The sequence below is a fragment of the Elaeis guineensis genome, chromosome 6 (assembly GCF_000442705.2).
Source record: "Elaeis guineensis isolate ETL-2024a chromosome 6, EG11, whole genome shotgun sequence".
NCBI lineage: Eukaryota > Viridiplantae > Streptophyta > Magnoliopsida > Arecales > Arecaceae > Elaeis > Elaeis guineensis.
Window position 1 is genome coordinate 32,699,863 of NC_025998.2, and position 13,675 is coordinate 32,713,537.

The following is a 13,675-nucleotide window of genomic DNA, read 5'->3' on the forward strand; positions in this document are numbered from 1 at the left end:
ATGATCAAGAGGTTCAAAATTTATTTCTATCTACTGTTCCTCACTACGAACAAGATATATCATAGGTTCATAAGCCTCTATATAGGCCTCCTTCCTATAATAATGACTAATATACATCTCAAGCTATTGCTTTGATGCATTTATTGCAGTACTTGCATGTTAGAATGGATTCCAATGAGTTTTCACTTGCAACAATCACAAGACCAATTGTTTTAGCCAATACAAAAAGTCCTATTGCCACAACTCATTTGGTACACCAGATTTTCAGTATATATAGGAAAACATATATTTGATATTGCTTTCTCCTCTTCAAACCTCACCTTTGCACTTGGAGTGATTTCCCATTGAATATTCTTGCTTCCATCTCTTTTCATTTGAACTTTGGATAGGGGCAATTCTAATCCACTACCATTGTGCAGATTGGCTTATTCGTTGCCTCCAACATGTAAGAATTAAAATAATTACATAGGTTGTTCACTAATAGATCTACCTTGCTTCTTGAGCTGAATGGGCATCTTACTCATGTTTGTTTCCTTATGTCAGGCATATAATTCATAAACTAACTTGGATTTCATTTTGAGCTTCTCTACAGCATTGTTAAAATCAAACTCTATGTATATATAGGCTGCCTCCCACATGTCATCTTTTAAAGTTTTTGCCTCTATATATACACTTGGGTTTTTTTTGCCTGAACGTACTTCTAAACTTGGACCAGTAAGTCAGCATAATCTCTTGAAAATATCTTGTCGAGGGAGAAGATGAGGTATTCATTTCGCAGTCCTTGCTTGAGTGCCAATATTGTCACTAACTCATTGAGATTGCACACTTCTAATATGACAGCATTAAAGTGCATAACATAGTCATGTAGTGATTCAATCTCTTCTTGTCGAAGAGTGAAGAGACTGTAGGAATTCTTTAACTATGCTTGATTGTTGTCGAAATGGGCAACAAACAGCCTACTAAGCTGTTCTAATGAGTGGATGGACCTAGATTGGAGTCTTGAATACCATGCCCGTGCTAACTTTTTAAGGGTGGCCGGAAAGGTGAGACAGATTAAGGAGGGAATCCGAGGTGCCCTGTAGTATCATGAGGGTCCTGAAACCCTCCAGATGATCGAGAGATCCAAAGATTCATCATACGACTCCAGTTGAGATATCTTGAAACAATTCGGAATTGGTTCGTTTAGAACAACTTTAGAGAAGGGGATTGGGAGTTGAAGTAATGCCATTGGGATGCAGGCTCCAAGTTCTTAGGGTTGAGACCACCGATGATGCGCTCTTGTTACTAAAGCGATCAAAGATACTATTTTTACTGAACTCCTAGTTTCATAGAGCAGGATAAGTTGAGTCGATCCATAGAGATCTTAGGCAGTTGTGTTTGAAATATAAAGCCAGAGAAAATTTAGAATTTTATGTACACTAAAATCGTTGTTTAAAAACCTTTAGAAACTAAATAAACAAAGAAAGTAAATTCTAAATTAATGGTAGAAGTGATCAAGCAAGAGAGATCTCAGGGATTACGAATCATTCTTTTGTAAAATATATTTTAGTACTCAAAATCATGCAAGGGTGGCTTGTTGTCAATGGTCTTTGAGTATAATCTACCTCTATCTGAGTATAGACTGTATCCTTTGGATCAGAGCTCGCCCCTTTATGAGTGTAGATTATTCCAAAAGGCTTTTAAAAAAAAAAGAAGATAAAAGTCAAACCCTAAGACAATCTATTTCTTTCTTAAGCACACATCGTATCCTTCAGATCACGGTGCATCTCCGAAAAAGATAGATTGTTTAGATTAATGATCTAATCATTTAAATAAAAACACAAGCATATATTGAAAAAAAAATATTCATTTATTCTTTGCATGAAAAAGAGTACATAAAAGATAAAGTTAGAGAAGAACAAATTTGATTTGCAAAAAAAGTCATCTTCTCCCCGAGATGCAGGAGTGTTAGCCACTCATGGTGTTGATTCTGCTTGCCATCGCTCCCTCTTATTGGAGAAGAACTTGAAGAAGAAGCAGCAAAACCTCCTTATGCCATCATAAAGCTGTCTCCCCTCTCTTCCTCTCTCTCTTTATTTCTCTATTTTTTTTTCTTTTCTTTTCTCAGGTATCCTACACCCCTTTTTATAGCTTTAAGGGCCTCCAAGAATCCTAATCGTAATCAATCTCCCAACTCCTCTCATCTTCCTCTCTTTCCTTTGATTTTAACTTTAAAATCCTAAAACCTCTCTATCTGCATCTCAGCGCATTTAAACTGCACCTCAGGCCACTTGAACCAAGTCCCAGGTGTCCCAAGCGAGAACCAGACCGCATCCCATGCTGCCCTCGCACCCCCGCATTCAAACCTTCAAACCATGCCCCATAGGTCGCACCAAGCCTGCCCGCTTGGACCCATGCTCTTGCATCTTGGACTAGACCTGTGCCCGCATGAAGTGATCCACGCCCGTGATCGAACCCATGCGTGACCACTGCTCCCCAACCCATTTGAAGCCATCCATCTACCACACCGCTCACTTATTTGAAGCCCGCGAACCCAAACCCGCTCTCGCGCACCTGTACATCATGATAAAGACCACGCGGGACTGTTCCCATGCACCCCATGTGAGCTCGGTGCTCACCAGCTCATGCACGTGCGTCGACTATGTAGTACTGTTTTGTAAGCTGTGCGGTCCATTTTATTTTATTTTATTTTATTTTGACTTTTGGGTTTTGGGCCTGACGCTCGTTTGATTTGCCGTAAAAGAAAATAAAAAATATTAAATTAGATCAATTAATCAAAAATTTAATATTTTTATATTTTAAATAATGTACTTATCGCAACCTCAAATTTGAAGTTTACTCAGCCTTTAGTAAAAAAAAAAATTAAAAGTATGTACCGATTCGTTAACGTGTAAAAATTTTCTTCGGGCCGTTCTAAAGTCAGTTGATACCCATTCAGATAATTAAGAGATACATCATTAGATTATTAATTCTATCCCAAATAGTGGTTAAGTGGAGAATATAAAATTCTAAAGTTTTTTCTTGACCGACTCTCTACATTATTCTTTAAATCCTCTAGCTTTAATGTGGACTGGTGTTTTATTTTCTTGCAATTGGATCCTTTTATTTTAATAAAATATGTACAATTAGTGCAATATTCTAACCCCTTAAGCTTTCCATCTGATTGAGCTTTGGGTCCATGACTTCTAAACCAGTTGGCTTTAGGATATTAGGTATAGAACATCCCTCAAACATACTGACTCGAATAAAAAAAAGCTATGGGTCAAAGCTGACTATATCTAGAAGTCCTTTTGTACTCTCACTTTTTGATGCGAATATCAATGCTTACTTAAACAAAAAGACTCGGTTACCCAGTGAGATATACTCAAGACCTACTTTTTATTTATTTATTTATTTATTTATTTATTATTATTATTATTTTGAATATATGAATATTTTTACATACATCAATATTTTGCACTCATACCCATACAAAGTAGATTCTTTATTAATATAGGTAGAAAGATAGTTCTAGAATCACTCAAAAATTTATACTACTCTGGACATGACTATTTATTAAATTTTCTTAATAATTGGGTCCTCAATATTTCAAAATTCTTTAGACTGTTAATTAATCATAGATTAGAATGTCTGATTGACTTTAAATCAAGATGAAATTAGGTATATAAGACTAATTATTACCATATTTAAGGACTTAATTACTTTATTTAACCCCACCTCCTAATTTAATTTTCATTGTCCTCAATGGAGTAAGAAAAAATAAATAAAGATATCTAAATAAGATAAAAAGAGATGTCACCTAGATTGGAGGTGCTTCGGATCCGGCATGGGTTTTCCGATTTTTGCAGATTTAGCTTTCCTTCTAACTTAGCTTCGATAGTCCTAAAAACTTGAAAAGAAAATAAACTAAAATTGAAAAGATTTTAAAATGCAAAAGTTGGATTGCCTCCCAACAATTGCTAAGTTTAAAATTTTCGATCGGACTAAATCTTTGATACAGGATCAGTTAGTATAAATGAGCTCATGGAGAACTATGGCCTCCTTCACAACTTCAATGGACAACTTCAAGAATGGTTTCAATCGTTATCCATTAACTTTAAAAATGATACTATTACTTAGATTCTTGATCTCTACAATCCTATATGAGAAAACTTCTTTTACCATAAAGGGTCATGTCCATCTAGACCTAAATTTTTTAGAAAATAAATGGAGCCTAGAGTTATACAAGAGAACTTTTTGATCATGTGAAAATGATTTTCTAAGAATTGCTCAATCATGAAATATCTTAATTCATTCTTTGTATATCTTAGCATTTTCGTATGCCTCATTCTTGATTTTCTCTAGTTCGTCGATTTGTAGCTTCCTATATTATCCAGCCTCTTCTAGATCTATGTTCAACTTTTGGATGACCCATATAGCCCTATGTTCAAGCTTAACCGGCAAGTGACATACCTTACTAAACACAAGCCTATAGGAAGACATTCTTAAGTTAGTTTCGAAGGCAGTGTGATATGTCCAAAGAGCATCCACTAGCTTTAATGACCAATCTTTTCTATTGGTGCTCATAGTTTTCTCTAGAATTTATTTGATTTGATGATTAAAAACTTTAACTCGCCCATTAGTTTGAGGGTGATAGGGTATTGCTAGCTTGTGGGTGATGTTATACTTTTCTATTAGGGATGCAAAAGATCAATTGTAAAAATATGTTCCTCGATCACTTATAATGGCTTTAAGGATTTCAAAATGGGAGAGGATCTTTTTTCTTAGAAATTTGACAATAATTTTATTGTCATTCGATCTATATGGCATAGCCTCTACCTATTTGGATACATAATCAACAGCCACCAAAATACATTCATTTCCAAAAGATTTTGAAAATAGACCTATGAAATTGATTCTCCATATATTAAAAATCTCAACAACTAGGATCGGATTTAATGGCATCATGTCTTTTTTTGTGATCCATCCTACTTGTTGATATCTAGCATAGCTTTTGCAGTACTTATGTGCATCCTTAAACAGATTGGATCAATAGAATCCACATTGGAGAACTTTTACGGCAGTCTTTTCGGATCCAAAAATGGCCACCACATGCTTGATCATGATAAAAGGATAGGATGCTTTGGACCTCATGGTCTGGGATATACCTTTTGATGATTTACTTAGGATATTATTTAAATAGATATAGATTGTCCCAAATAAAATACTTTGCTTAGGCAAAGAATTTATGTTTGTCCTAAGTGGTTCAACGAGAGACAATCTTATCCATGGCTAAATCATTGACAACATTAGTGTGCTATGGTTCTACGATCATGGACATGAGTTGTTCATCAGGAAAAGACTCTTTTATTGATGATTCGTTAGAGGGTACATCTATTAATCAGGATAAGTGATCAGCTACTACATTTTCAATTTTCTTCTTATTCTTGATTTCTAAATCAAATTTCTGAAGAAATAAAATCCATCGGATCAGGCATGCCTTGGCATTTTTCTTTAACAAGAGATATCTAATGGCTAAGTGATCAATATATATAATGACATGTGATCCAACCAAATAAGATCTAAACTTTTTTCTGAATAAATAAGATAGCCAAAAACTCTTTCTCAATTGTTAAGTAATTAAGCACGCATCATCGAGGATTCTGTTGGCATAGTAAATGACTCACAGCCACTTATCAATTCTCTATCCTAGAACGGCTTCGATGGTGTGATTAAATGTATCACATATGAGTATGAAGGACTGAGTCCACTTAGGTGGGTGAATGATGGGTGCAGACATCAGTGCCTTTTTAAGATTCTCGAAGGACTCGAGACACTCAAAAATAAAGTCAAATTTGACTTCTTTGAAAAGAAGATTGATCGATGATTGATCTATCTTGCTGAAAAACATAATGAACTTCCTATAAAGGCCAACATATCTAAAAAATAAGCAATTTTTTTTTACTGATTTGAATGGTGGAAGATTTGCAATCAGATCTACTTTGACTTTGTTCATTTTAATATCCTTCTTTGAGATAACATGGCCAAATACTATACCTTCTTTGATCATGAATTGATGTTTTTTTCAATTAAACACTAAGTATTTTTTTTTACATCTTTCTAAGACTAGTCTTAAGTGATGTAGGCACTCAAAGAAGATGGAGCCAAAGATGAAAAAATCATCTATAAATATTTTTAGAAATCACTCGATTATATCAGAAAAAATACTGATCATGCATCTTTGGAAAGTAGATGGAGCATTACATAAGCCAACGGGTATACGTCTATAGGCAAAAGTTTCAAATGGACAAGTGAACATGGTCTTCTCTTGATCCACTGGTGCTACAGAAATCTGGTTGGAATCGGAGTATCATCAAGAAAATAATAGAATTCGTATCCGACTAACCTTTCCAACATCTGATCAATAAATGGCAAAAAAAAATGATCTTTTTTTATGGCCGCATTCAATTTTTTGTAATCAATACAGACTCTCCATCTAGTTTAGACTCTAGTTGGCACTAGCTCATTTGTTTCATTTGGGATTACTATTACGTCTGACTTTTTAGGCACTACTTGAATTGGGCTAACCCATAAGCTATTTGAAATGGGTAGATAATTCTATTATCTAGTAACTTAAGAATCTCTTTCTTTACTACCTCTTTCATACCGGGGTTAAGCCTCCTTTGGGGGTTTCTAGTTGGCTTGGTTTCCTTCCCTAAATAACTTTGATATTGGATGATTGAAGGACTGATCCCCTTAATGTTAGCCATGGTCCAACCTATGGCTTCCTAATTCTCTCTGAGGACAGCTAAAAATTTCTCCTCCTGGGTTTGATCTAAGTTTGATGCGATAATTATAGGTAAGTTTCTGATGGACCTAAATATATGTATTTGAGATGCTCGGAGAATGTTTTGAGTTCTAGTTTTGATGTTTTCTTAATCGATGGCTTGGGTATTGGTTCATCCATTCTTACAGATAGTTTAACTGGTGATTTTCATTATGGATGAACTCTCTGATCACTAGATGTAAAAATTTTATAAGTAATTTCAGATTCTAACCAGAGATTGCAGTCAAAATCTTCATCTTCTAGATCAATAGGCTCATAAATCTTATCCTAGATCAGGTTTACATCGATGAATTGATCCATTTTATTTTTGAGATTAAAAATATTAAGATCAGTGAGCATGTTTCCAAATGAGAACTTTATGAGTCCATTGTAGTAGTTGATTAGAATGTTAGTGGTTGCTAAAAATGATCTTCCTAAGATGACTGAGATGTGACCTTCTGGGTTAGACACTAGTTCAGTCTCTAGGATCACCAAATCTATAGGATAAATGAAATCACTAATCTTGATTAGCACATACTCCACAACTCCCTTAGGGACCCTCACTAATCAATCTGTCAATTGCAACATGATTTCTATAGGCTTTAATTCTTCTATCCCCAATTGTTTGTAGATCGAATAAGGTAAGATGGTCACACTAGTTCCTAAGTCTAACAATGCCCTATCGATAATGATTTTTTCAATTACACAAAAAATGGTATGAGATCTTGGATCTTTGTACTTGACTGGCATGTATCTCGAAAGGTATGAAACTCACACTAACTACCAAAAAGGTTTTCTTGGGCACATTAGTGGTCTTCTTCTTTGTACATAGGTCTTTGAGAAACTTGGCATACGTAGAAACTTATTGGATCATATCTAGCAGAGGGATATTTACTTTCACTTATTTAAACATCTCTAAGATTTGATCCATATGGCTGGGTGTTTGTTAGACCTAAGTCTATTAGGAAAAGGAGCTACAAGACTGATGGTTGATGTCTTAACTCATTTGAACCTTGAGGTGGGCTCTACGAGTGGCTTGGGTGGGTCATCAACCTATGTTGATTCAGGCTTCTCAGACTTGGTTTGATTGGTCAATTGCTCACGAGGTGGTTCAGACAATGGATCTTCTTGATCTTCAGATGTATCCACATGATTGTTTACTTGTCTCCCAGATCTTAAGGTGTAAATTGTATTTACATGGTTGAATCGACCTTCAGATTGGGATTATTGACTGGTTTGGGCTATTGGGTTAGGTTTTGGTTGGCTTGATAATTTTTTTTTCTCTTTCACTAATGGTGGTAGCCAATTATCCTAATTGCATCTTTAATCAGACTATTACTTGGGTGTTGGCTGTCAGAATCTGATTTGTGGTTTGCATGAAATTGTCCATGATTTTCATGAAATCATTGAAGTATTTGTGCTGTCAGAGGTTGATTTCACCAAAACTGCTAACTCTTTTTCCAGTGTATTAAGCCTTTGATCATTGTCGAAGCCTGGTGGGTTATTCAATAATTGAGTGGGCTTGGGGTTGGGTTGATTGAGGGCAAGTCTACTTGAGTTTGACCCTTATGATCAGGAAAAGTTTAGGTAGTTCCTCTATCCTAGGTTATATGTTGGTGTATAGGGATCATTTGTGGGTCTGTGATAAGTAGTGTTGATCTATGCTACTTCATTCTTGATTAGGCCCATCAAGAAGGGACAGTCCTCCATGATGTGATCTAGTGCATTACACCTGTTACACATGGATGTTGAAACTTGGTTTACCTGGATGTGTCCCTGGAGTTCTGAGGCTTCAATTCTTCAGACCAAGGTCACAAATTTGGCCTCGACAGCTAGGAAAGGTTGAACTTGGTGTACTTCACTTTTTGAAGGTATGGGTCTTTCAGGTTTCTTAGTTATCTTCCATTGTAGGCTCTTCTTTGCTAGGTTCTTTAAAAATTGTCAGACTTCTATAGACTCCTTGTTCATGAACTGACCCTAACATGTTGATTCTAACATTATTCTAAAGTTCAGGTCTAGTCCCTTATAAATGATTTGGCATAGTCTTCAAGTCTATTTCATAGTGTGGGCATTGACTCGAAAGGTTCTTGAAGTGTTCGAAACACTTCCAAAAGGATTCTCCCCCTAGTTGATAGAATTGGTTGATCTCATTCGTAAATTTGGCAGTTTTGTGATGGAGAAAGAATTTTCTCAAAAACACTTTAATAAAACCCTTCTATGTTGCTATAGATTAGTTAAGCAAACTGTATAATCACTTTTTGATACTATCCTTGAGGGCAAAATTGATCTACCTAAGTCTTACAGCATCCTGAAAAGCTATTGGAGACATATCATGGCGCATACTTCTTCAAATTTTCTTATAAAAATGTATGCATACTCGATTTTGATGAATTTGGAAAGCATGCTTATGATTTGAGATTTAATTTCAAAATTAGAATTGATTTGTGGCAGTCGGATATTTGAAGGTTGGACTGACCCAATCGGATAACACAAATCCTTTAGGACTTATAGTTGATCGATTTCGCTCATGATGTCCTTACAATCTACTGGACTTGATATAGGGTTTAATTCAATTCTAACCAATCATCTAAATGTTCGTTTCCAAGAAGATGGATAAAGATTTTTAGCTATTTTTGCTCTTCTTAATTTGTTAGTAAAAAGGAAAAGAAGGAGAATTTTAGAGATGAGGATCTAGAGAATCCTAAATTTAAGAGATAGATGAGAAGACTATATTTTTTTTATTTTTTTAATTATAAATAAGTTTCATACAAAAGTAAATTCTAACTAGAATTTAATCTAGATCTAGACAGCTCCTAACTATTTCAAAGTCACCTTCAGAAACTCTAAGTTCAAAATCAACCGGTCCAATTGGTCAGGTAAGTGTAAGATTAGTGAGAGGCTCTTCATACTTTCATAATGGATCTAATTAAGTAACCATTGTTCTTCAGGACTGAGTCCTTAAATTATTTTTCTAGACATCAATTGGTTAATTAAAGTCAAACCCAATCCAACCTTCCGGTTCTCTTATCCTATTGAGCTCGAGTTCCTTAAGACTGATGTCTAATTGATTTTAAAAATTAGGATTAGATTATGCAGATACAAGAAAGTGATTTGTAGGCTAAAGAAGAGTGATAAAATTTTCACTTTATCTTATTAATGAGCTTTATTCTTAAGATTAGTTATGGAAATACAAATGCAAATAAAGCAAGGTGTCCAAACAAAAGTAAAATATTTATTTATTTTTTTGTTTCTCTATATTAGTTAACTTCTTATGCTATGTTATCTTTTTTTTTTTTTTTTTTTGTTTGAGTATTTAAAGTAATTAAAATAAAAAGAAAAACTTAAATTAGGTTAGAAGTCAACTTGAGAATAAAAAGAAAATAAACTAAAGCTATTGAAAAAAAGGTAAGGACAAATAAAGTAGTTAACTAAGAAAGTAATAAAACTAATGGAGACAGTAATTTTTTTTTTGTGTTTTCTTTCCAAAATAACCCTGCCAAGATCTCTAACAACGGTATTACAATTTGATGCGCTCTTATTGATGAATACTTAATTTAGGACATTAGAGGTACTAAATATTATAATCATTAATATTATTTTATTAAAAATTTAATGCTATCTAGTCTATTTTGTAGGTAATTGAGAGTTTGGATTCATACGATTCAATTTGGACTCAAATTGGTTCAGATTTGAGCGAACCAAGTAATCAGCTCTTATTTCAGTGTGAACGCAATTTAAAGATCAAGGGTCAAGAAGCAACCTCTCCAATCAAAGGTCTAGATTAAAAGATAAATGGAACTAAGTGTGAACACGACTTATTGATCAATGGAGGAGAATCAATATGAAGATCCAAGGATCCTTATTCACACTTCCATCTCTCTTTTCACAAAATCCTAGCCTCCTCACTCTATAAATAGAACCCCAAGGCCTCTCTCTTTTTCAATCAAGCCAACGCCTAAGTTCTCTTCAAGTTTCTCTCTTTCTCTCTCACTCTTCCTCTTCTTTATAAGTCTAGAGGAAATACTAACCCTAGTACAATATATTCCTCTATAGATCCTTTTTCCACATCCCATCAAATCTAGGAGAGGTTCTAATCCTAGTGTCGCTACCCTTTCTCTGTTACATATCCGCTTCCATCAATCTTTCTTTCTTAGAGTTCCTAGACCAAGCCTTCCAGCCATCCTCTCGCTGTTTGCACGGAAGAAGATGAAGGATTCAAGGAGACATATCCACCATCGAACGCAGCAAGAAGATCAACTTGGTTTAGTTATTTTGTATCACAATTTTATTTCTTTTCTTTATGTATGCTTCTTTATTAGATTAATAAAAAGTAATTTTATTTTTTATGCTTCTTTCTTAGTTTTTTTTATAATTTATTATTTTTTTTTATATTTTTAAAATAATTAACTAAGATCCCTGCGGATACGATCCTGACTCACCATATCTACATAGTAGTGAGTAGGATTAATTTTGGTGTGCTACGACATTCATCAAATTTTGACGTCATTGTCAGAGATTTTCGTATGATTGTTTTAAAAAAAAATTTAAAATAAAAAAAAAATAATTATAAAATAAAAAAAATATTTTACTATTTTTTAGATTTTTATTTCTTACTTTAGATTGCTTGATTGCCTTTTATGTATTCTTTTTCAAAATTTTTGCCTCATATTACTCTTCGTATATGGTAGATTTACTATTTTATATTTAGATTTCTTTATTTGCATGCATAGAAATATTTTCTACTTCCTATAATCTAGCAATTTACTGCTTTCTATAGATTAAAATAATTTATTATTTTATATAATTAATAATTTTTTATTTCATAAGTAAATTAGATTCTTAGCCTTTTATTTGGATTACATAGTTATCTTTTATTTTTAACTATGAGATTACCTTATTTGCATAGTTAAGTAGTTACCTTATTTATTATTGCCTATTATTCTTAGTGATTTACTACTTTCTATAGCTTAGAATAATTTGTTATCCTAAAAATAGATTTGATTTATTACTTTATTTGTAGAATACCTACTTGCTTTTAATCTTAGTATGATTTACTTTTCATTTAGTTAGATTCACTTGATCTTCTAATATCTAATTAACCTAATTTAAAAACTTACTTTTTATTTCTTCTTGCTAAAAGATAACATAATATAAAAGGAATACAATGATAATACATAACACTTGACTAATATAAATAAATCAATAAAATTTTTAAATTCACTTAATATGTTTGGACATCTTTTTCTTTTGCATTGCATATTTTCATAAAAAAAAATCTTAAGGGCAAAACCCTAATCAATATAAGGTGAAAATTTCGTCATCCTTCCTTGACTCACAAATCACCACCTTGCAATTATATTAACCTAAACTTCTAATTTTAAATCGATTAGACGTTGACCCTTAAGGATCCTCGAGCTCAGTAGGACAAGAACTCTAAAAGTTAGATCGGGTTCAGGTTTGTCAGTTTAACTGGTGTCTAAAAAAGTGGTTCAGAGATTACATCCTGAAGGAAGGTGGTTCATTAATTGATTCCGTTTGCTAACCTGACCAACACAGTTGGTGTCTAAGAAAAATAACAGGGGGACCCCCACCAACCTTACACTTATCTGACCAGTTGAGCGGCTAGTCTGCTACTTAAGTGCTTGAAGTGACCTTGACAGTTAGGAGCTGTCTAGATCTAGGATAACCCATAGATAGGATTGATTGAACCACTTGATTGTTGATTAAAAATATCAAATCTAATTAATTCTTCTCTATCTTCTTAGCATTAGAACTCCTTAGGTTCTCTTCTTTAGAATTCTTTTCCCTCCTCCTATTCTTCTCTTCTCTTTCAAAAAAAAAAAAAACTTGTTGAAATTAAAACTCGATGAGATCTTTTGGGTGCATGCTAGGACGTCGATCATTACAACCTAATTTACACCCATTAGACCTAGAGCTAGAAAAAATGATTCGAATAAACCAAATCAAAACCATGGATCCAAAATAAGAGACTGACCCATCACGACAATTGAGAGAGTATTTTACTCCCTCATCTTACACTTATTTGTCATGTATCCAGCCTCCTCCTGTGGAGGCGGTACAATACAAATCAAGTCCAGTATTATTCAAATGCTTCCATCATTTATGGACTAATGAATGAGGATCCATATAAACACTTGGATGAATTTCTTAAGATATACTCCACAGTAAAAATCCAAAACTTCTTCGATGATGCCTCAGGTTGAAACTGTTTCCTTTTCACTTAAGGACAAAGCTAAGCATTTGTCAAACTCCCTAGATTCCATAATCATTTCAACTTGGGACCATCTTCAGAGAGAATTCTTCAAGAAATATTTTTCAATTGAAAAAATGAATCAAATTAGAAAAGCCATCACTAGTTTTTCTCAATTGGATGGTGAACTTTTTTATGAGACATGAAAAAGGTTAAGAGATCTTATTCATAAATGCCTCCACCATGCTATCCCCAAATGGCAACTTGTTCAGTGTTTCTACGATGGTCTATCGGAGAAATACTGATAAATGATCGATGCATCATGTGGTGGGACATTCATGCTAAAGAGTGAGGACGAGGCTTGGCGGCTCTTTGAAACACTTAGTGAGAACTCTCTATATCACATGTCTACCACCTCTAGAGAACAACCCATGTCTCAACAGAAAAGAGGTAGAATATATCAGATTGGAAATGTTATGGATATCCACAGTAAGGTAGATGAGTTATCCCAAAAATTAGACCATCTTCTGAATACCGGACACTCTTTGATTATACCTAATCCAGTGCAAGATGTTTGTGCATTGTGTGCAAGCCCGACTCATTTTGTTAATAAATGTCCAACCGCACCTCAATTTTTTGAATTTGTGCATGAGCAGGTC

The 13,675-nt window shown here is 34.0% G+C and overlaps 1 non-coding gene across 1 annotated transcript; it reads right to left on the reverse strand.

The window, feature by feature from the left end:
• Window positions 1-13,160: 13,160 nt before the first annotated feature.
• On the reverse strand, window positions 13,161-13,266 carry LOC140859026 (small nucleolar RNA R71). Its single transcript, XR_012142426.1, has one exon. It is a non-coding gene; the product is annotated as a small nucleolar RNA R71 (small nucleolar RNA).
• Window positions 13,267-13,675: the final 409 nt, after the last annotated feature.